Raw genomic sequence first — 24,014 nt, 5'->3', positions numbered from 1 at the left:
TGATACCGGAGTGGCTGGTATGCAAAGCTTTGCTGCTCCTGGGTAAATATTCCTCACACTACCACTTGGTATATACCTGCAGAGTATACCTCTGGCCAGCCTGAGTCTACATGTTTTTATCTACGTACCTGTTCTCCATTGACAGCACGTTGCAGAACTGAGTGTCCAAAAAGAGTGAAGTGGCAGCACTTGAGTGCAGCCCTGATGAAGCTGCTCTACGCTATACAGCAGTGAAACATGTCGGCACTGTAGGTAATGGTATGCATGACTAGCTACCAGCCTTTTTAATACTCAAGAGCACGCAATCACCACCCTACGAATAAAAGTGGATAAGGGATTGGTGTGTTGTGTGTGGTTTTAGGCACTCTATCATTATGTTTGTGTGTGTTTGCCACTAGCAGAATTTTCTGCACTTCACTGTAGCACTTTATATGTTATTTGTTTTGGACACGTCTTCTTTTCTATCACCTTTATTTTCTCGAGGAGCGAGTGACCACCGATGATGAGACAGGGGCCTGTCTGGAAATTGCATACCAGTTACCCCGCTTGGTGGTGTTTCCGTGAGGGGTCACTTGCTTCTCGCACATTTTTCCTCTATTTAGAATAAGGTCCAATGTGTGGTGTGGACTGTTGTGAACAACCAAGATTGGGGTCACTCTGAGAGCTTTGCTCTGTTGGGTTGTCTTGGAGAACAGATATTTTAAACAAGGCAGAGCACAGTGCATTATCTCATTATAATGTGGATAAGAGAGTAGTGGGGAGTGGGATGTATTGGACCCCCCATATGTCACTGATAGATTTACTCGCCATTTGGATTGGGTCTCATTGTATATTATTGACTGTGAGTGGAGGGCGACCCTTTCCGTATTCCCCCTAAGCTCCATTGTTTTTTGAGTGCAAAAAAAATAAGCCAACTCCAACAAGTAAGCAACATAACCTAAAATAATAACTGAATCACCCCAACACCCCAAATTACAACTTAAACTTAAAAATGTATCTAAAGCCCTATATTTATACTTCTATTATATTGGAAATAACCAGTGAAGCAAACCCGAAAACACAAAGATGAAATACCATAATCACCTTTCTAAACAACAAATTCCACTAACACACTATCACAAGTAAGTATATATAACTTTAAAATTACAAAAAATCTAACTCATGCATAGTTTAAAAATAAAACTAGCCGAAAATAAACCCTAGATATAATCAAAACTATTTTCAACACATATAATTCTAACAACCTTCTGTTTTCTAGCAGGTGACAATCAAGCCCATATCTAATTACCTGGAAAACTGAACGAATACAAACATCTCTCCAAAATAAAGCAACATCAAATCTATAAGAAGAAAAAAGTAATGCACGTTTAAATGCATATTTAATTACTAGTTAACTCTTTAAAAGTCACAAATACAATAGCAGAAATAAACCCTTACATCTCAACTGAATGAGGAAATGTTTAACTGTCACATTGTATATTCTTACACTAAAGAGAGTACGGGCATAGAAAAATATGCATCAGAAAGGCACAAAATATTTTTCAATACATATTAACACCTTAGCTGCGGCGCAAATATCCCTCCCCAGTGCTGCGCTGTCCATTGGAACTAGTGCTGAATGGACGTCCAAAGGTCGTGCGCAGCACTGGGGAGGTAGCGCTCGTGACGACCGTTGGCCGTCGGCAGCGCTTAAGAGGTTATGGGAGCGCTATGACTAGAAACAACGTCGTAATAAATGTTAGAGCACATAATCACTTGGCAAACATCACAAAAATAGAAGTTAGAAATGATTTACAAGACCTTAGGGAAGCAGGCACTATTTCCCAAGAACCCATAGGAACTCTTTCAAAAATATACCAAAAGTTCCAGACTACACTACAACAGAAATCCCATTTAAAAAAAGACTTATAGTATGAACCGGAAAATCTACAAGTGAAACCGATGCTGCTACTAAAGAAATTCCACAAAATGAATATCCCCAGTAACATAGCTACAACACACAGCGAGGAAACCCTTCCTTATGGTTGATAACCTTAATACCAATAAAGCAATAATAATCTGTGCAACAGAAACAACAGAAAATAACCTGCTGAAATGAAACAAAGTAGAATTTGAATGATGGATCACGCATTTAAATTGTGGCCTGCACCGGTCACAGCAATGTACATCCTGCACAGTGAATACCACAACATAAACCTACCTTAGTGTACGCACTTCTGCCTAATAAACAAAGTGCTACATACTACATACTATTAACTGCTAACTACTAACACAAATAATACCGAAGACTAACAATTACTATCCCCCCAAAATGATCATTGTCTTTAAGCAAGCAATAATTAAATTTAAATGAAAACATTCCCCCATACGAATATACAGGGCTGTTTCTATCATTTAAATGAGATTATTGGATACACCTATGAAAATGTACACGCAAGGGAAAACGTATCAATATTTGACGCAGCACAGCACGCCACCTTATTGCGCTGCTCCACATGAAAGAGAAAGGGCAGGAATGCGCAGTATTAAAAATCATACAATGCATTCTTGTCCTTTTCTTGTGCTGATGCACAATATGCTCCCTAGTTCCAAAGCAGGCCCCCTAGCGTTGTGATGCAAGGGTGCATGTGTTGCAGAAAGGATTGTTGTTATGCAGGAAGGGACACCTTTCTGCACAAAATAATCCTACACAATCATTAATCACCCCAAACTTGGGGTGAATAATGATTGTGTAACTTGATTTGAGCTTCAACTCGAGCACCTGCTTTACTTTATCTATTAGTGCTTCGTGTTGAAGCTATTTGTAGCTATTTTAGAATGGCGCTGGCAGCTTGCTGGCGCCATTCTAAGTGGGGCTGAGGGTAGAAGGGCACACAAGTGGGACAAAGGGCAGAAGAGGGCAAAAAATGAGTGGGGCAGAGGGCAGAAGGGCACAAAAACGAGTGGTACAGAGGGTAGATGGGCATAAAAAACGAGAGGGTGGCAGTGATTAACCAGGCAAAAAAAAAAACCACGAAATCGCAAAGCGCCTCGCGAACACCCACGAACACGCAAAGCACCCCGCGAACACCCGCAAACACGCAAAAATAAAAAAATCGGCAAATTCGCGTGAATTCGCAAATTTTGCGGATTGCGAATTCGCAAATCGGCAAATTTGCGGATTGCAAATTCGCAAAATACGCCAATGCTTAGTTATAACAAATCATATCCTTTTAAAGGCATAAGAATCATATCCATATTTAGTAATAGCCAATGCAGTCCAAATATGGCAAGGCTACTTCCTTAGACTCCTAGAAAGTACAACAAGTTCTTTAAAAAAAAAAACCTCCAGCAACCTGGGAATTCCCCATGCTTCTGTTTTGATTTGTCCTAGAACTCCTGCGAGGTCTGAAAGAACAGCCAGTTCTTAGTGACATCTTTTATTGACGTCTTATGTCCAACCTTACGTCAAACACGGCACCTTCCAGGTATAAATATACCAGTGTTTGCCTTAAGCAACACATGGTGGTTTGGAGCAGAGCGGCTATCTACTTATCCGAAGCCCAGCTGATGTGAGTGCCGAAGGAAGCCGTCCCTCCCATTTGACGCACTGAGAAAGACGCTGCCTCTTTCTCCTGCCGAGAAAATCCAGCTCCAGTGTTTCCAGTCACCCTTGTGGGTTACTGGGAGATCGAGTCCTGAGAACGAGATACAAGACCTCCTTCATTCTAAAACCAAGGTACGGAGCTGATTAGATCCTTAGAGAATTCCTGACTCAGATTCTTGGCAAAACTAACTTAACTTAAAACTGCAACTCCCTTACTCCTTCCCACGTACTAGGCTTAGGTTAGGTACACTGGGGTAGGCGTATTTAGAAGCACCAGTTGAGTACGTTTAGTCAACTTTTATCATTGTATGTAATTGTATATATTTAATCCATTTTAAGTATCATATGGCTCAGAAACCATATCAATGCTTTTACAGTATTATTTCATAATACTCCTTTTACTGTAGCACTTTACTTTATAACAAGTATTGCAACTGTGGCAATTCATTTCTCTTGCATGAGAAAGAAGACTGCTCAATAAATAACACCTTTTATTGAAAACGCCTGTCTCTCTATTTCTCTGCACTCTGGTGAAAGTAAGTATGCACGATTGACTGAGTGAAATAGATATCTATTGTTTTCACACGACTCTCGAGATATACTCCTTATTCTGAGGGAGCAAAGTTGTCATGTTTATGCGGTTGTCAGAAGCTAATCCCTTCTTGTCTAATCAGGGAAGTTAACTCCTCCCTGTTCATTCGAGAAAGTTTCTAGTGACCTCTGAGCTAGCTGGCATACCTAAATAAGTCTAACATATTCAGTAGAGACCTAGTCGACCTCCGTCCTACGTCTAAACTGCCGTTTATGTTATTCCAATGCGCAGAACTTATTGGGAATATAGGAACTACACTACATGGCACCCAGCGTTTGCTAAGGCAATAATCTAACGCAAGATACTAGAGTAACCCAGTCGTGCTTTTTCACACAGACCCCTTTTTCCCCGTAAAAACTCCAATAGACGTCTGGAGTGGGTGAAAGGTTAATATCCACCGAAACTTAGTAGGAAGAGATTCCTATGTATTAGTTTTTGGTTTAGTCAACTTTGAAGGATACAGTGTTCCAAAAAATTGTGCACCTAATCTTTGTTTCCTCAAAACTTGCTCTGCAAGAAACTTTCACTAAACAATGTCAAATCACAGCGACAACAACGAAACCGGTGAAGCCGCAGTAAATGAGAATCAACCAGGTGCAGACCTTACAGGGTTTAATGAAGATAATGACCCGGATGCATTATTCATCCCGGTTAATATAAGAAAAACCATAACTATAAAACTTATAGAAAATGAAGTAACATCAAGAGGTGGTACAGTCGTATTTATGGTAGAGGCACATGAATTTTGGCAGACAGAAGTATTCTATTCCTGGATAAATTTTCCAGAAGCACATGCTGTAACACATGAGTTCCACTACTACAAAATAGCAGAAGCTCCAGCGGAATACTCTCCTTTCGAGGAAGTTGAAATTTCACTTACATACTTAGAGCACCTGATCTGGTTTAAGGCACCCTAAAACATCAAAATCACAATACCAGGCCCGGTCCACTAGGTAGACCAGGAGCCACATGGCCGGTTCTAGCCAGCTACACACCACATCCCGAAATGTCAAGTGAAGAACTCGTAGTTAAAATAAAAGAAATAACAAAAGCATATAGTGCTTTAGTTCCATGAACATTAGATGATACAACATACCGACTAAAACCCCAACTAATTGAAAATCCTGAAAAGACTTTTATTAAAAATATTCTCAATTCTCAAAAGAAGAAGTGGGAGTGTAATAAACAAACCACTCCCAGAGAAAAACAGTTTCACTCCAGAGGAAGGTCTCCCCAACGAAGAAATAGATCTCCAGAAGGGGGGGGGGGCAAGTCTCCACAGGGGGAGCCCTCTGAAAAAAGATACAACCTTAGAAATAGGGACAATTTGAAAAAACCAGACAGATATCAAGATATTGATACACGTCCCTCTCAATCTTTTCAGACTTCCTCAAAGAAATGGGAAAGAAGAGGACGGTCAGAACATAAAGAAGAGCACGTCAAGTCCAAAAATAAGGAACCTGCTCATCAAAGTAAAAAAATTAAATTTCCCAGAAAGAAGGTAGACAGTATTAAAATAAAACATGCCGAGAATCCTGAGGACACAACTAAAAAGCGGAGAGTGGGCCCAAACAATGCTAGACAGCGCAGCGGAAGTGACCATAGCTCTCAAGATCCTGATGAATCTTCTGGAGACAGTGGACACGAATGAGTACATTCAAGTGGAAACTGCAGACACCCGAGTGAGCGTGCCCCATAAACTATACCAAATAACATTACGTATAGAGGGAGTTAAAACTAGGAAAATAAGAGGTCTCTTTTGGGGGAATCTATCTAAAGGTTATGATATCCTTCTAGCAGAACGGGACTGGCCACCAGACTTTGTCAGGGAGTGCCCACATGGCGAAGAAATTATTCTGCCTGCCTTCTGAAATCACATTCCACTTCATAAAAAATACACACTTGCTAGAAAATGGGCAGTGGCCCAAGCCCCTGCATTATATAAAAATCATGTAGGACGGGATGAGGATTCTCCTCACCATAAAATCCAGTTAAAAAATCAACCTACTGCACAGAGGCATTACATAAATTTTAGATCAACTTGAATATTAGGGGGTGATTAAAACATGCACCTCACAAATGAACAATCCTTTGTTTCCTGTCTCCAAGCCAGACGATTCATATCGTCTAGTTTTGGACTACAGACACCTAAACATTTGCAGTACAAAACTCACACAGTGCAGCACTAATGAATAACATTGTGCGCAAAAAATATAAAACAACATTAGATATTTCAAATGGTTTCTTCTGTCAAAACATAGCTCCTGAAAGGAGATATTTGACTGCTTTCTCCAGCGTGGGGACCCCAAAACAATTTTGTCGTCTCCCGCAGGGATTCAAGAACAGCCCAGGATTATTTTTAGCCAGGGTAACAGAGTTACTACAAATTTATGATGATGAGGCATTATCTTATGTCGACGACATCTGTTCAGTTCAGCTCAGTAAATCTTTATTTTGATGACCAAAAGTCACCATAAAAATACATTTATACAAAAAACATTAATTACATTTCTGAACCAATCCACTTTAAAAACAGTTTAATAGGATTAAAAACTTATCACAATTCATGCATTGTTACTCAGTCTCTAGTTTCCTAAGTCTTGCTGTTACCTTCAAGAAATTTACAAGAGCACAGAGTAGGCATATCAGTGGCCTTTTGTTAAAAAAATGAGGGCATTCAAGGCTTGGCGGATTTTGGCCTCTTTTAAAATATCAGCAAGGAAAGTGCGACGGGGGGTTCGATAAAAATGACAAAGTAATACAAAATGAAGGGTGTCCTGCGGAGACCTATTGTCGCAGCCGCAGGCACCCTTCTGCTCAATTGTCACCGTAAAACCTGAAGGATAAGCCAAAATATGATGTAACAGATTGAGCCTAAAACAAAACATTAAAAACCTATCTTGATGATTGTGCATTAAAAATAGGTAGGGCTCCATACCTGCTCCATTGCTTACTAGGCGATGAGCCACAACTGATTTTTTTACTGAGTCGGAGTTTAATCTTTGTAACTCAAATGTATCTAAAAGTTCTCTTTTGATTTGGTATCTGCATGTGTTGGTTATAGAGGTCGGGTCACTAAAGAGTGATGTCTGATCGATGGATTCTAATGTCTCTTTGATATATTTCAGCCACGGAATTTAAACATGGTTTTCTTTTTGCAAACAGTCACTGACAATTTGCCTGCTTAATTCCGCTTCCGGGTTCACCGATATCCTAAACCATGTCATTATGGGTCTCACCTGCACCAGGTCAGAGATATATGGAATCCCCAGTTCAGTGTGTGCTATTCCTGCTGAGGGGCCCTGGGGTGCCTTCAGAATCCTCCGTAGGAATTTGTCTTCCTCCAGTTGTAAAAGTCTTACATCCCTGAAGCCCAAACCTCTGCACCATATAGAGCCTTGGCAGTGCTTACAGCTACATATAAATTCAACACTTGCTCCGGGGACCACCGACCCAGTCTACGAGCAAAATTTATTAGTGCCCCATTTGCACAAACCAACTTCCTACATCTTTCCTCAATGAAAAGGTCGAACTTTATATCCTTGTCAAACAGAAGGCCCAGGTAGGAAAAGGAACTTACAGTTTCTAGTTTGTGGGACCCTATTTTTAATACAAATTTCCTACAGGGTTTCTTGCCTGCTACCATCACGTAGGATTTGCTCAGATTCACTGACAGATCTAATTTGTCCATGAATTTCACAAACCCATCAACGAGATGCTGTAAGCTCAGGGCTGTGCGGGCAAGCAGGACTGCATCATCCGCATACAGCAGAACCGGTATGTGACGCTTTCCTGCTTTAGGGCAATTCACACTTAAGGCAACCAGACTTCTCTCCAAATCGTTAATGTAAAGGGAGAACAGAAATGGGGCGAGGATACACCTCTGCCTCACTCCGCTGGTACACGGGAAGGGATCAGTACTCCCCCCCCCGTGTTGTAGCGTACCTTGGCAGTGGTGTTCCAATGTAGTTCCTTGAGGATGTTGATGAGCCCGGGGTCAATTCCCAGGTTACTCATCAACTCCCAAAGTTTACTCCTGTTCACAATATCAAAGGCTGCTGCCAAATCCATAAAGCCCATATAAAGCCTACCTTTACTAACCCTTGTGTATTTTGCAGCTAATAAATAGAGATGAAGGCATTGATCACTTTTTGATTTGCCTGATCTAAAACGGTATTAAGTGTCTGCTATAATGTTGTGCTCTTCGGTCCATGACATCGGGCGATTTAAAATAGCCCTACCTAGCAATTTAGCTGACACATCTATCAGCGATATCGGTCTATAGCATTGAGGATTGTCCCTACTCCCTTTTTTAAAGATAGGGACAATCAATGCTGTAGACCAAGATCGCGGGAGACCCGATTTGATAGCTGCGTTTAATACCCTGGTCATAATAGGGGCCCAAAGGTCTATATTGCTTAAATAGAGGTCAGGTGGTGTGCTATCAGGCCCTGGTGCTTTATTTCGAGTTAGACCTCTAATTGCTTGGGTAATTTCATGAAGTGAGAATTCTACATCACCAGACCGAACTCCGTCCCAACCCCCTTCAGGCACAGTGTCGCATTCATGATTATAAAGACTCTTAAAGTGTGCCACCCATTGTTCGGGGAGGATGTTGTTACTAATCGCCGGGGCATTTCTATCTTGGAAACAGGGTCTGTTGACAATTCTCCAAAATTCATTGAAGTCCCTGTGTTCTCCAGCCTCCCTCAAGTCCGCCCAAACTTCAGCTTGAAGCATGGTCTTCCTCTGCTTGACCTTTATCTTATATAAATTTCTGCATGAGGCTACTTCCTGCTTATCCCTGGGTTGCTTTTTGAGGCATGATTTTAGTGCTCTCAGTGCCTTAGAACATTCGGAGTCAATCCAGAGTGGCTGTTTTTCCGCTGTCTTTGGCCCATTTATTTTCAGGAGTACACTCACCAGATTGGTTAGTGACTCACACACGGAGACCAGCACCCCACCATCTACTGAGAGGTCAAGGCAGTCATCTATCTGTTTTTTGCCTTTTTTTACAAGGGTTCCATAAAACTCCTCAGCATTAATTTTGACCCATCTGAGACGCCTCCCCTGGTCCGTTGATCGCAGCTCAGTGGTTGCTGGTTGACTTCCAACAGGGCGGCCACTGTATGTTAATTCCATATTCAACAGATTGTGATCACTAAAGGGGTTCCAATCTATTCTCGCCTCCTTAACCCTATCCTTTGCAAATGAAGATATCATCATGTAATCTATAATCGAATGGCATCCTCTACCCTTAAATGTTGGTGTAAGGTTGCCATCCCTCCGGGGCCACCAAATCTATTGTGTGGGTTAAGGCATAATTGTCTAGTAACTTCAAGATGGTTTTTTCCTCCATATTATGCTCAAAGTGTGGCCCACTCTTTATCGGGCATGATGACCAATCTGCATTTACAGGGAATAGTTTTGGGCAGATATGGCAATTTAAATCGCCCATAATTAGAACTACTGGTTCTCCCCCTCTTTTCCGTTGTTTAGTCTCATAGTTGAGTCTACTATCTAGTTCCTGGGTTACTGATTGATTCCCTTCCCCTGATCCTGAATTATAGATGTTGAATATCAGTAGCCTTAGCCCTTGACCCTGGAATTCCGCCGCCTGGAGGGAATGCGACGACCATGAGGGTGCTGACCATGAGCCTTCTAACTCTAAATTCACATATAGAGCAAGCCCACTCTTGGCTCTACCAGATCTGCCTTCCAGCGCTGGTGTGAAAAAAACACGTGTAACCCTCTATTTGATAGGGGTACAGATCTACCGCCCAGGTCTCCTGAAAGGCTAGAATGTGATAGTCGCGAAGAATATTTTTCCAATCAACATTATCAAATTTCCCCGCCAGACCAGCAATGTTCCAAGACAATATCCTCAAGCCTTCTCTCAATGCTTTCCCCATATCTCTGCCCTGTGTGTATGTTTTTGGGTCCGGCTCGCTACCCAAGGTCACTGCCTGATAGGTATTAGCTATGGGTATTTGTTGTATATCTACCCTCTTTACTAGGTCACTTTCTGAACCCCTTTGTGCACTAGGGTGATTTCCTACCATTACAGCCACCTTTTCACGGGGTGTTTGGGGTAGTCAGTCTAATTCATCGAGGGATTGTAGTAGGCTAAATCTATTGGCCCATTGTATATGATTCTGCCCTATCTGCTCTTCCATCCTTGGCCAGTGTCTTACTCCTAAATTTCCTGATCTATCATGGGCATAGTACAGAGGATTTACAGCACGTCTCCTTGGGTAAAACTATCCTAGTGGTAAGGGACATATGGTACTGGTATGATTTCTATTGTGACCACATAGTATGTATTTCACTAGGTCAGTGCTACTAAAGTTTACCACTATACAGTCTCCTGTGATATCTTTCCTCCTACTACCTACCCAATTTGTTCTTCTTACAAGAAGGATCTCTCCACGTTCTCCACCCCTCAAGGGCTTATGTATATTTAGCCACTTAATTATTATTATTATTATTTTTTTTTTTGAAACCTTTATTGTGCAACAAAAGCTTACAGGTATGGGCCCACAACCATGCAGGCCGGCCGTGAAATCAAGTGGTAGCACACTAGGCAAAATCAAAACAGCTCAGCAGTCCCTGAGACGAGAAGCAGCAATTATCCGAAACATCACATACTGGAAAAAGGGGAGGGACCACTGAGTACAGGATAAGTGGGGTTAATTTTTAAGGTTATAGGTAAGAAGGATCAGACGCAGTCACTTCACCGAAAACACATGGCGGGCAACGATCCCAGCAAATTAGCAAACAGACTAGGCAATAAATAGAGGATCATCAGAAGAGCTTGAGGATTATAACAAACAGTACAATACATACTGGTCAGTACCCGCCCGATGATCGTGGAACATCTTGACTGACGTTAGTGGAGAGACCAACAGCAGAAGCAATAAGCAGCGCTACACCTAACCACCAAACTGACCCAAAGGAAAAAGGAAAGAGTAAGAAGAGTCAAGAGAGAGAAAGGAGAAAAATTAGGGCCCATAGAACCAAGACGAAACAAAAGACCCACCCCCAACCCCCCACCCAGCACGCATGCAGAGGCTACGGCCTACCCCCCTCCCTAGCAGTGTGCCTGTCGCCCAAAAACCGAGTCCCGAAATATAGACTCAGAAAAGAGAAAAATGAAAGGAAAAAGAAGAAAGGGGAAGGGAGAAAAGAGAACTAAAAACTGATGGGAGAGGAGACATGCAATCAAATCGATCTGCTCCCACCACCCACCTGTGCACAATTGGAACCCACGAGAAGAGGAAGTCACTTCAAAGTCAAATACAGGAACATGATGAGGAAGCGATCGTACTCGTACAATCGAAAGTCCGCCATTTATCCATGCACGAAGTAGTAGACCGCCGATGCAAGTTATCTCAACCCTGTCCCTGTCTGTCCAGGGCCATAGACACGGAGTGCTCATTGAACCAGAAGCGGACGGGCCAGTAGTGAAACGCAGGAGCTCCAGGCCACGAACCACGGCACCAGTCATGATAGCCTCGGTTCGGACCAGCAAGAAAAAGCAACAGCAACAGCAGGTAACACGAGCACCGCCCCGCTGACCAAGGAGGGGCACTCGCTCCGCTAGGACAGACACCGGATCCCAGCTCAGCAGGGCAAGACGAACAATTGCCGGGAGTCACGGCAAGGCAGGCCCGGACGGACCCCGACCGGAGTCCCTCCGTCATTTCCACTCCTTGGAAGCGCTCCCGACAAAGCAGAGCAACGGGCATCCAGACCTCCAGACAAGCGACGGCCGTAGTCTCATCAACCTCAAGGAAGGTCCGTGCGGCACAGTTCAGCGGTTGGTCCGCACACGTGGGGGGCGGCTCAGCGAGCCCGTCAGGAAAACCATCATCTGGCCCAGCGGCATTCAACATCATGGACTCACGCCAGGATCGCAAGGCAGCGAGGACGTCGCCAGTCGTAGGATCACCCCTACAATATTCAGCAAACGTGCCGTGCGGCGGGCCAGTGTTCCCGTCGACGACGGGCCTGAGATACAGGGCGCTGTCCGCCATCTTGTCAGCACGGCGAAGCCACTGTACACTCCAGCCCCAAGCCAGTTGCCAGCGGGGTTCAACGAGGGCCAGCTGGGGACAGTCAACCTCACCAGTGGTGCAGGGAAGCGGGCCACCAAAACATTGGAGGCAGTCGGCGCCTCTGGCCCATGGGCGCCGCCCGCCGAGTCCGGGCGGAGGATTTCAAAATGGCCGGTTGGAAGACAAAGGGGAGACACGTCTCCCATGCGGTCAACCCCCGTCCGTGGGATGCGGCACCGCGCCACCAGGTCCCACCAGGTCCCCGGACCACCAGTCCGGGCCCGGTCAGTCGCCACCGGTCCAACAGCACAGTGGCCTCTTCGGTCGACCCCTCTCCTCCACCAGGGGCCGACGCAGGAACTTCGCTCCAGTCGGGAGCCGCAGGCAAGTCCAGGCCCGCCCGCCTCGCAGGCTCCGAAGCGGACAAAGGCACAGCTCAGGATCCGCCGCACCCAGGAGCATCCGGAGCAGATGGTAAGTATCAGCAATCTGTCATGTTTCCATATTACCTCGAATACGTCTTCTCGGGGCAGGATAAGGCACAGGATTAATAAAACAGGCGAGAAGGTTGACGGAGCCGAGCTACAACGCGGCCATCACGGTCGCGAGCTTGGCTCCTCCCCCAATTATTTTGGTTTTTAAATCGGCATGTGACTCTCTCTCCCTATCCCTGAGTGCAGGGACCCCAGTAAAAACAACAGCATAGGGACATGCTTCAGGTGGTAGATTAATGCATGTTGGAACATAGTTTGTGGGTATGTCTAACACCTGGTAACTAGATTGATCTTTCTCCATACAAGCATGGGTTACTGCATTTTCTGGTTGTGCTTGAGGGGCATTGGTTCTCTGTTGGACCTTTTCCAGATTCTTATTTCCCCCTATGTTGGTGTTGCCCCTTTCTCTCTGCACTAGGGCCGTTGCTGTTTCATGTACTTGAGCTATAGTGCAATGTTCATTGCTCACACAGTTGTTACTCCCTACTACATGTTTCCCTCATCTGGTACCTGTTAGGGGGCGGTTTGCTGTTAAATTACAGTCAGATGAGCCTTTACATCTTCCTGTCTTTGTTAGTTCATTTATTGATTTATCTAGCCTGCTGATTATTGGTTTCAGTTGGTTCATAATAAAAGTTTCCATACGTTTTTGGAAATCTCCCATTACTTCATCCAACCATCTCAGTGGGAATACCTGGTCTGCCTCTGGTTCTTCAATCTCTTCAGTCACTGTCTCCCCTCGATTTTTAATCTCAAGTGTTGCCCCACTTTGTTTGTTTTTCTTTAATTTACCCTTCCTACTACCCCCTTGTTTAGTTTTCCTATTTGTTCCTTTAATGACTTCTTTTATCACCTGTGCGCAAGGGATAATGTCTGCAGGATTTTCTATAGAGCAGTTGTCAGACATTTCTGAGACATTTAGAACAATAGGTTGTAAGGGTGTGTTTGGGGTAGATAGACTTCTCTCAGTGTGTTCAATCTCCCTATTGACCTTTTGCAGCATCAGATCAATCGTGGTAGGTTGTAACGCCACATTTGGTGTCACACCTGAGGAATTAAGGGGGCAAGATGCAGGAGATTTGCTTGTGGCAGAACGTGTTTTAGTTTTATTGGACATGGTCGGTTTGAATAAGCAAGGGGATGTAAGCTGAATCAACAGTTAGCCACCTCTATATTCCCACCTTGTCTGATTAATCAGTGAATAAAACCTCCCCCTTTACAGCGTCTTGGATGATGAAGTCTCAACTCTCCCTATTACTCAGTGTCCTGTAATCTACAGTTACTGGTTGTTTTATGGGTTCATAAGTGCAGTCAGTCACTAGCGAGTGATTGTTCGTATGTTTCTCTACTTAAGGGAATGTTCACTGGTACCTCTAGATCAGACGCAATGGGGGTGGCCCAGCCCAGCCTACTCTGGCCGCTGATGGTCGCAGATGGTCCCGCCCTTGTCCCGGGCTTCTCCCGCGCGCGACTCGCGGTGGCGAGAGGCGTTCCTGCAGATAATGTGCCTCCTGGCGCGTGAATAGCGTTAGTCCTGTGCGACCCGGGGCAGCTTGGAGTTGTGGTTTCCCAGCTGCGTGAGGCTCCGGGTGGCTGGCGGCAGTCGTAGGAGCCGTTTCCCTGCAGGATGTCGAGGTAAGGAGCAAAATGCTGATAGCTGATAGCGTTTCAGCAGTGTGCCCCGAGATGATGACCTGGAGACTCACTTGAAAAGAGTGAACACCATAATACTTGGGTTCGCATCTGAAGGGTACAATTTTAACTTTAAAAAATCACGAATTGCCCATCTACCTGTCCTATTTGTAGGATATGAATTATCAAGTGAAGGCAAAAGCCTAGCAGACAACTTCTTAGAGAAGTGTGCAGTGCTCCAAGCTCCAAAAACGCTGGTTTCCTGAATATTGGAAGAACATACATTCTAAATTATGCAGAGAGGGTTAAACCTCTCTATGAACTAATAAAACCTGATTTTAAACCAATTAATTGGACTCAAAAACACACAGAAATTTTAATATCATTACAGACAGACATGTTAACTAAAACAAAACTGCAAACACGCGCAAACGAACGCAACCTTGTAATCCGAGTCATCCCAGGAAGATGCGGATTCACATACCTGACCTCTAATGAGGGAGAAACGGTACTAATAGCTTACATATCACACTTGTACACACAAGCTGAAACAAAATTCAGTTCAACTGAAAAAATTCTAACTGCGGTTCAAACTGCTGTAGCAAAAGAAAGAGCCCTAGCCCAAGGGAAGAGGATATCTGTTTTGACAGCAGTATCAGCCCTTGAGGCAGTAACAAGACCAGGCATTCCAAATGCTATAGCTCTAGATCCAAAATGGATACAATGGGAAAATTATCTTGCTACAGAAGATGTGAAGCACGCTTTTGACCCGAAAATGAAAAAACTAGAAAATCTGGAATACGAATATGAATGCCCATTGTCAGTAGAAATTCTACATTTTGAACAATACACCTGTGTAATCTACACAGACAGATTTGCACAACACTACGTTCTGGAAAAACAAATTTACAATGCTGCGTGCGCGATTGTTAAAGGTCGCTGGCGCTTAGGTAAATTCAAACCGATGGTCACTAAAACTGAATCACTCAGAAACTGTACAGCTCCGCGAGCTGAAATAAGATCTCTAAAGATGGCGCTTGAAAATGCCGATCGCGAATTACTGACACTAATAGTGTGCGATTCGCATTACTACGTCCGATCTTATAATAATTCAATGCAGACCTGGATAAAAAACGGTTACAAAGATGAGATAGGTGCCACAATAAAGCATAAAAAACTTTGGGAACAAGTAGTTCTTTTGCAGAAAAATCTACAAAAGACTCATGTGATACATACGCAGTCTTCATTGTGATGGCGTTCACGTTGCAGGGAATTCATTAGCTGACAGTGCCACAGCAGCAGCCGATCACTCGGCTTCCGTAGCTACAATAAAGCGTACGAAAAAACAAATAGATGGCGAAACGCTGCTTGCAGTAAAAGCTTCAATGGAAGGCAATTATGTGGCGTTACCTCTAAACTATCCACTCGGCAATACATACATAATTGATGCGTACTCCATTCCATTTCCTCAAATCCCTGGAGTGGGGGATAGAGTAATTCCAAACACGAACCGGAGAGTCTTCTTGATACAAGAAGCACACATGGGATTGGGTCTGAGGCATCAAGAGATCCTGAAATCTCTAATAGAATTACAATCACAATACTGGGGGCCGGGGATGAGCATGGAAATTTATAACTTTGCAATGAATTGTCAGGACTGAAACAGAGATCGCAGTTGTGAACCAGACCAGACACCAGCCCAGACACCACTATTAGAAAGCATCAGGCTATCTATGCACAGACATACAGACGGAAAAATGCGACCCCATAATTATTAAGACGAGATTCATTTGGATGTGGCCCCAGCGCTCGGCTGACGCCAGAACTGTTATAAAAGATTTGCGAGTCTTTATCGGCACATACGAAATTGGCATGCTACATTCTGACCAGGGTCCTACCTTTAGCTCTCGGGTTTACAAGGAGGCCATGGCCAACATGGGCATTGCATTGCGTTATTCTAGTCCACTCCATCCCGAGGGAAATGCGGTAGTAGAGAGAAAAAAACGTGACATAAAGCAATCTATAACAGCGAGGGTATTAGGTTCGGGTGACGGGTGGATCAAACATCTAATAAGTGTCCAACATAGTCTTAATAACATGCCAAGAAATTCTCTAGGAGGTATCAGTCCATATGAACATTTATTTGGTACTAGAATGATCATCCAGGACTTGGATTGTCAGACTTCAGTGGTGAAACAAAAAACCTTTGATATCAAAGATCGTTTGGCTGTTTTACAGGACTTAAATGAAACAAGAAAAAGTCTGAGTAACGAAAAGCTAAAGCCAACAACCACTGAAGAAAAACCACCTGTCCCAGCAAGACCTGTCTGGATTCCAAAGATTGGGGATCTGGTCAGAGAAAAGATTGCGGTGTCAGCGGAACAAGATCAGTTGTACTACTACCCCTTGCTGGTAAAAAGGAGAACCGAGTTGTATCAATCGACCTGGTGAAACCACAACCATGTGGCCGATAATAAGTAGTAGGCCCAGTGGACTCCCAAGAAATAGCAGAAGACCAAATCTTGCTACAATCCAAGAGGTTCAAACTGAAAGACTAATCTCATTTGATAAACCTGCAGTGATTAAAAAAGGACTATGCAACAAAGCCATGGAACTTGTGCCTCTTGAAACTCAAATTGCAACAGTTCATCAAGAAACACCAGTCTACAACGATGTAGTCTCGGACTATACAAATGTAACAAAAGAAAATCCAAAGATCAATGGAAATCCGGAAGCAATCCCACCAATTGATAGAACTGCATCTGGCTTCTTTATTAACTTTGATGACTTTTCCGAAGATCCAAGTGAACATGGAGACAAGCCAGCAACAAAAACTTTTAAAAAGAAAATCACACAGCACTTTCATCAACTGAGAGAAACATATTTAACTTCATCATGGATTAAATTATGGATTGTGTTAGGTTTACTTTTCCTCCTTCTGTGGCTCCTCTTGGTTTTAGGTTTGGGTAGATTTATTGATGGAAAATATAGTACAATGGACACAGCAAGTCAGAAGATCAACTTAGTCCTGAAACCACACAGATCCTCTCACATCGAAAAAAGAGAACTATCATCAGTGAACATCACAGCCATCCCAATACCTGGTGGTATAACATGGGACAGAACTGACTATGAAATCTATGGCCCGGTCGAGCTCTTGAAATATCTCCACCAATTTAAGATTTCCTTAAGTGACTTTGTATCACCTAGTACCTTCTCTGATGAATGGGACTTTGAAAATATTAATAATATGATGTCAGATTTGGAAATGTCAGCAAAATTTACAGAACATGAATATTTACAGGGTTCGTCGAATTATGATGAAATGTATTGTTACAATCACTTTGGGCATCCTTATCTACATAAGTCTGCAAATCCTAGAAATGTTTTCAATTATAATCAATGGGAACATTGTCCGACTCCGCCAAAAGGCAGTTTGAAAATATTTTATGAGAAATTTTCATACTTCTCAGGGTTTAATTCCACTAATCCAGAAACGTTTTATTTCAAAATGTTAAATAAGACAGAAGTGAAAAACATGTTGACAAATACTAAACTGATTTATTTGGAAAAATTTTATGAAAAAATGTCTACATTTGGTTTTGAATTTTGGAAAAACAACATTGTGACAAAAACCATCTGGGGTACAAAAGAATGGCAGGTACAGTGTCTAGAATCATTGTTTAGAGCCTGCATGATCCCAGAACAAATAATGTTCCTGAATGACACGATTCAACAAACAACCTGTCTTGGTTTAGCCAAGATAAAAGATTTAAAGAACCCGTCTATACCAAAACCTATGCCTGATAGAAACACCACTATAGATGAGGGGTTAGACGTGTCCTATATTTTAAAACAAAACAGAACACTTCCTGATTGGAACAAATGGTTGATCTGGCCCAAAGACACTAATAACTGTCAAGATAGATTCCTGAACAAAATACAGGGGTTCAAACAGAACAGGCCAGACCAAAGAAATTCCCAGAGACAACATCCAGGGATAATTACAACATACAGTGTAGGAAAACTATGCCTAGACTGGCTACAGAAATTCACACTTACCGAAATGAAGCAACACTTAACTTTACTTAAAGAAGGTGCTGACTTGTGAGATTTCTTACTGGGACTGGGACTGGGACCTCGCAAACAGCGTCAAAAACGTTTCATATATGCCGGTATATACGCAGCTTACAATGAAGCTTGGAAGGTAACACAAATTGAAACTGCTGAAAAAATACGAGAAATTGATCGTATTAATTTGGAGAAATCCCTTTCTGTGGTGGACAATGGGTAAACAACTCTGTCCACCAGAATTTATTCACTGGACAGCATTGTATCATCTGCTATTGATATCATAGAACAGGATATGATAATGTTACAACATGGTCAATCCCAATTACGTTCTATTGTAGAGCTAGGCTGGACGTTACAAAACCTCCGTTCAGGCCATGTGCCATGGCATCTAATCAACATAACGTCATTATTTAACCTTGCTGATAGTCAAATCTCGTTGGCTCAAAAAGGAGCAGATTATACGGTGCTAAGCATTGAAAAACTAGAAAGATTACCATTGACAATGTCAGAAAGACCTGTCATTGAATGGATAATACATGGCACCATTACAATCCCGATAACAACTTTTCAGCTTCAACACTGCCAAAAATATATACCAGCAGGCCTGTATAAAAGGTTGGGTAAAGGATACATCAAATCAACCTGGAATTTACCTTTTACACATAAATGGTATAGTGAAGGGAAAAAAGAGGTATTTCTTAGTGGTAACAATTGTAAAAAATCACTAAGCGGTACACTTCTGTGTCAAGGTATAAACTTGCATGGCGCCTGCGGAAGGTTCATCAAACAACCTTTCATGTCATCTGCACGGCACCCCTGCTACACAGATGGAGCCATTTTTCAGACAACTTTCCAACAGTAGCTACGTTATATTAAGTGACCACAGCTGTTGTGGCGTGATGCCAGGAAAACCCTATCTCGTGAGCGTCACTTCCAGGGTCATTTGTTGTATGCAAGTATTGTATCCAAACAGCAATCGAGACATGGAGGCAGCATTATGGCCTTCTGTGAATATCTCTTCTATTCAAATTGATACTTTAAGCAGAATGAAGTCGATTCTTTTACAAACAACTGTGCCTTTAACCTCGTACAAAGAGCCATATGACCTGCAAGTTGCAAGGACAGTGGCAGAGATGCATACCCTATTATCGACAAATTGCCCCCTGCATTTCGTAGAAATGTTAAGCCAAATCTTAAAATGTCAGTTACCAGTGGCATCGCACATGTATTTAAGACAATTTTTTCAGGACTGTTAGCACCCTTTGAAACAGTTCTGGGTATCTTCCCGAATTTTGTGCATTCTCTTTTCGGTGGCCTGCCTCTTATTTTGGGACTCGTAGCAGGAATTTTATTTTTGTTCCTTCTGCTCCGATATGGCAAGCCAAGTCACAGCCAAAACTCAGGCTACCATGGAAGAAACGATCCTAGCAATACGATACCGAGACCGTATCACTAAGGTCCTTGGATTGGCCCGGCTAAGAGATCTGAATACTACCTGGTTTCTTTCATTCAGACCAATCTGGCAAAATTGCATCTTACCTGTGCTTCGATGTCTACTATGTGGAGAAGAATGCGTGTTGGACATCTGTCTTACACTACCATCAGCAGTACCAATGGATATCGACGCTTTGCTTTGTCCGGTAACGACTCATGCAACGTGTTGTCCCCAGCGGCTACCGATTATGATGACGGCATTCGTTGAGACTTCACCATTACGAATAGGTGGCGGTGAAGTACAATCTTGTATAACTATGTGGTGAAATGGTCTCGACCTTCTCTTCTCTATTAAGAGTCATTTCATAAATATAAATTTTGTGATTGATTCAGTGAAGATTATAATGCACTACAGAAATTGTATCTGAATGATACCACTGCTTGAAAGCGTACAGTATAATACTCATTTCGTGTATCTATACCATTGGAAATGCATTTGATGTATTTTGGGGTGGGCTGGAAAACACATGCATACTTATATGTTTATATATTGCTTAGTATTTAGTAATGATGGACATTATACGTGGAGTGGGTGTTGTGAACGTATCTAGGACCCTAATTAAATATTCCTGATGTATGCCCTTATGTGGTTATACCAAATCATATCCTTATAAAGGCATAAGAATCATATCCATATTTAGTAATAGCCAATGCAGTCCAAATATGGCAAGACTACTTCCTTAGACTCCTAGAAAGTACAACGAGTTCTTTAAACAAACCAAACCTCCAGCAACCTGGGAATTCCCCATGCTTCTGTTTTGATATGTCCTAGAACTCCTGCGAGTCCTGAAAGAACGTCCAGTTCTTAGTGACATCTTTTATTGACGTCTTATGTCCAACCTTACGTCAAACACGGCACCATCCAGGTATAAATATATCAGCGTTTACCTTAAGCAACACACAGTGGTTTGGAGCAGAGCGGTTATCTACTTATCCGAAGCCCAGCTGATGCGAGTGCCGAAGGAAGCCGTCCCTCCCATTTGACGCACTGAGAAAAGAGGCTGTCTTTTTCTCCTGCCGAGAAAATCCAGCTCCAGTGTTTCTAGTCACCCTTGCGGGTCACTGGGAGATTGAGTCCTGAGAACGAGATACAAGACCTCCTTCATTCTAAAACCAAGGTACGGAGCTGATTAGATCCATAGAGAATTCTTGACTCAGATTCTTGGCAAAACTAACTTAACTTAAACTGCAACTCCCTTACTCCTTCCCACATACTAGGCTTAGGTTAGGTACACTGGGGTAGGCGTATTTAGAAGCACCAGTTGGGTAAGTTTAGTCAACTTTTATCATTGTATGTAATTGTATATATTTTATCTGTTTTAAGTATCTTATGGCTCAGAAACCATATCAATGCTTTTACAGTATTATTTCATAATACTCCTTTTACTGTATGCACTTTACTTTATAACATGTATTGCAATTGTGGCAATTCATTTCTCTTGCATGAGAAAGAAGACTGCTCAATAAATAACACCTTTTATTGAAAACGCCCGTCTCTCTATTTCTCTGCACTCTGGTGAAACTAAGTATGCACGATTGACTGAGTGAAATAGATATCTATTGTTTTCACACGACTTTGGAGATATAGTCCTTATTCTGGGGGAGCAAAGTTGTCATGTTTATGCGGTTGTCAGAAGCTAATCCCTTCTTGTCTAATCAGGGAAGTTAACTCCTCTCTGTTCATTCGAGAACGTTTCTAGTGACCTCTGAGCTAGCTGGCATACCTAATTAAGTCTAACATATTCAGTAGAGACCTAGTTGACCTCAGTCCTACGTCTAAACTGCCGTTTATGTTATTCCAATGCGCAGAGCCTATTGGGAATATAGGAACTACACTACAAATGCAGCAAACATAGAAAGAGGACAAAACAAGGAGAAATAAAGATATTTCTCCTTGTTACGCCTCACCTGAGAAGGCATAGCATTTTGAGGCATTCTCAGGTCTGCCAGTTATGATAAATCTGGGAATGTGCCAATATCCATGGGTGGATATGTGCAAATACCCAATCTCCACCCATGGAATGCCGCCGGAATAATGCAATGCTCAATTTGTGTTGCATTATTCTAGATTCATCAAGACAAGTAGAGCCACGCAAGGTGGTCTTGCGTGGCTTGATAACTCTGACTTAGTTGCGGTGCTCTTGTGCACACTTGCATTACACAAGGGCGATGCAACTCACTGATAAACCTGCCACTTAGTCCCAAGTCTCCAAACACTTGTCTCGTGTTTGTGTTACCTTTTCAACAAAAAAGTAATCTAAAGTGAGGTGGGATTTACAATCCAATGCAACTTCGATTTGCTTTGGATTTTAACGCAAAGCTGTGCAATATTCAGCTTTGCAATACTTCACATCAAGTGGCATTCCAAGGGTGGTTCATTGGCATTCCTTTGCTAACACACATGGGTTTTGCCACAATTCCTTATGCAGAGAGAGTGCCCAAATCCTGCATCTTCTTGAGGCTATCTTAATGAGGAAAAATACTTTATTTTCTTTGCATTTTTGCCACGTTGCACATAGCTGCATTGTACAGCACACATGCAAAGTGGGGAACACCATGAGCCATAAAGTTTGTAGTGGAAGATCCACTTCCAGCACAAAATCTATGCTTCCCACAACTCAGAAACCTTTGCACTATGGTGCAAGGGTGTCTGCATTGACTCATAGCAGCCAAAAGTGTGCCAGTGCAGGGAGAGAGCTGAACAACACCACATCTTAGCAGATATGGTGCTGTTCCGCTCTCTCACTTTCACCGATAGCATCGCCAAGTGCCATGCATATGTGTGCGTAATGTGTGTAATATTAGAACAAACACATCAGTAAGAGCATTCTTCTCATATAACTAAAGTAGATGTTAGGTACATACGAATTGATGGACACATGTCTAAAAAATACGACAGAAAGTTATGACAACTTACCAGCCTCCAGGTGTGGATAAACAAATAACTAACTTGCCATACTAAACATATCCAACGTGTATCACAGGGCAAACACATTGATGTAGACACTGCTCAAGACAAGCTGAACTCTTTACCATTTGAAATACGACCCAAATCAACGTCTGGCTCAATTTGGATTCATCCCATATATCCATCTATGGAACATTTCCCCTTGTCCTGCGTGACTCTTGTACTGATTCCAACCTCTAAATATACAAACCTGTTTATATTGATCATCAATCAGGGTGAAACAAACACACCTTTAGTTACACATCCCAATGTATCAAATGACATCAATTAGGTGGTGCAAGTGGTCTTCACTATGATGAATGCTTTTCCATAAAAACTGATCACCATCACATACCATATCAAATTTAAAAGTACACTCTAAAAATATATGTAGTATAACCTTCTGTCACAATCTAACCTCTGCAACAATGCTGGGTTCCCTATAAATAGCTAGGGAAGAGTGTTGCCAGGACAAACATGACACAAGGCAAATGGCCAGTTCGTACAGAAATTGTGTGGGTTAGCACAGGGCAGTGCAACAAAACTTGCCCTAAAAGACACTGCTAGGGCTAGGCATCCATTGGGAAGGTGAGGCATCTCAAATATGTTATTTGAGAGGGGAACATTTGGTTTTGGGAGGGGAGTTCTTGGGAAGTGGTGGTTTGGGCTGAAAAAAGGGTGGCCCTATGAAGGGGGGTCTGAGAATGTGAAGTGGTGGAACAATGCTTTTCAGGGGTGCCTTGGGAACTGGAAGGGGTGGGTGGGTCAGTATTAGGGGTTGATTTGGAGGTGGAATGGTGGTCTTAGGTTTGGGAGGGGTAGTAATTTCCTTGACAGTGGTGGTTGGAGGTTTGAGAGGGGTGAGGGCAAGGAAAAATGAAGGATCTTTGGTAGGGTAGTTAGTAGTGGGATTGGGAAGGAGTGGCATCTTGGAGGTAGAGGGAGTGAATGTGTGTGATGTGCTTGGTTCTGTTATGGTTGCATATGTGTCAGGTATATGTGCTGCAAGTATGTTTATGGATTCATAGAGTGCACAGCTGTCCACAGGCTTCCCAGCACAGAGTATGGGTGTGTGTAGGAAGCTGGATCTGTATAATATCACTAAGTGGTAATGTTGTGCACAGAGTCAGAGGTTCCC

The sequence above is a fragment of the Lissotriton vulgaris genome, chromosome 6 (assembly GCF_964263255.1).
Source record: "Lissotriton vulgaris chromosome 6, aLisVul1.2, whole genome shotgun sequence".
In the NCBI taxonomy this organism is placed as follows: Eukaryota; Metazoa; Chordata; class Amphibia; order Caudata; family Salamandridae; genus Lissotriton; species Lissotriton vulgaris.
Note: the sequence above shows the minus strand (reverse complement) of the source record.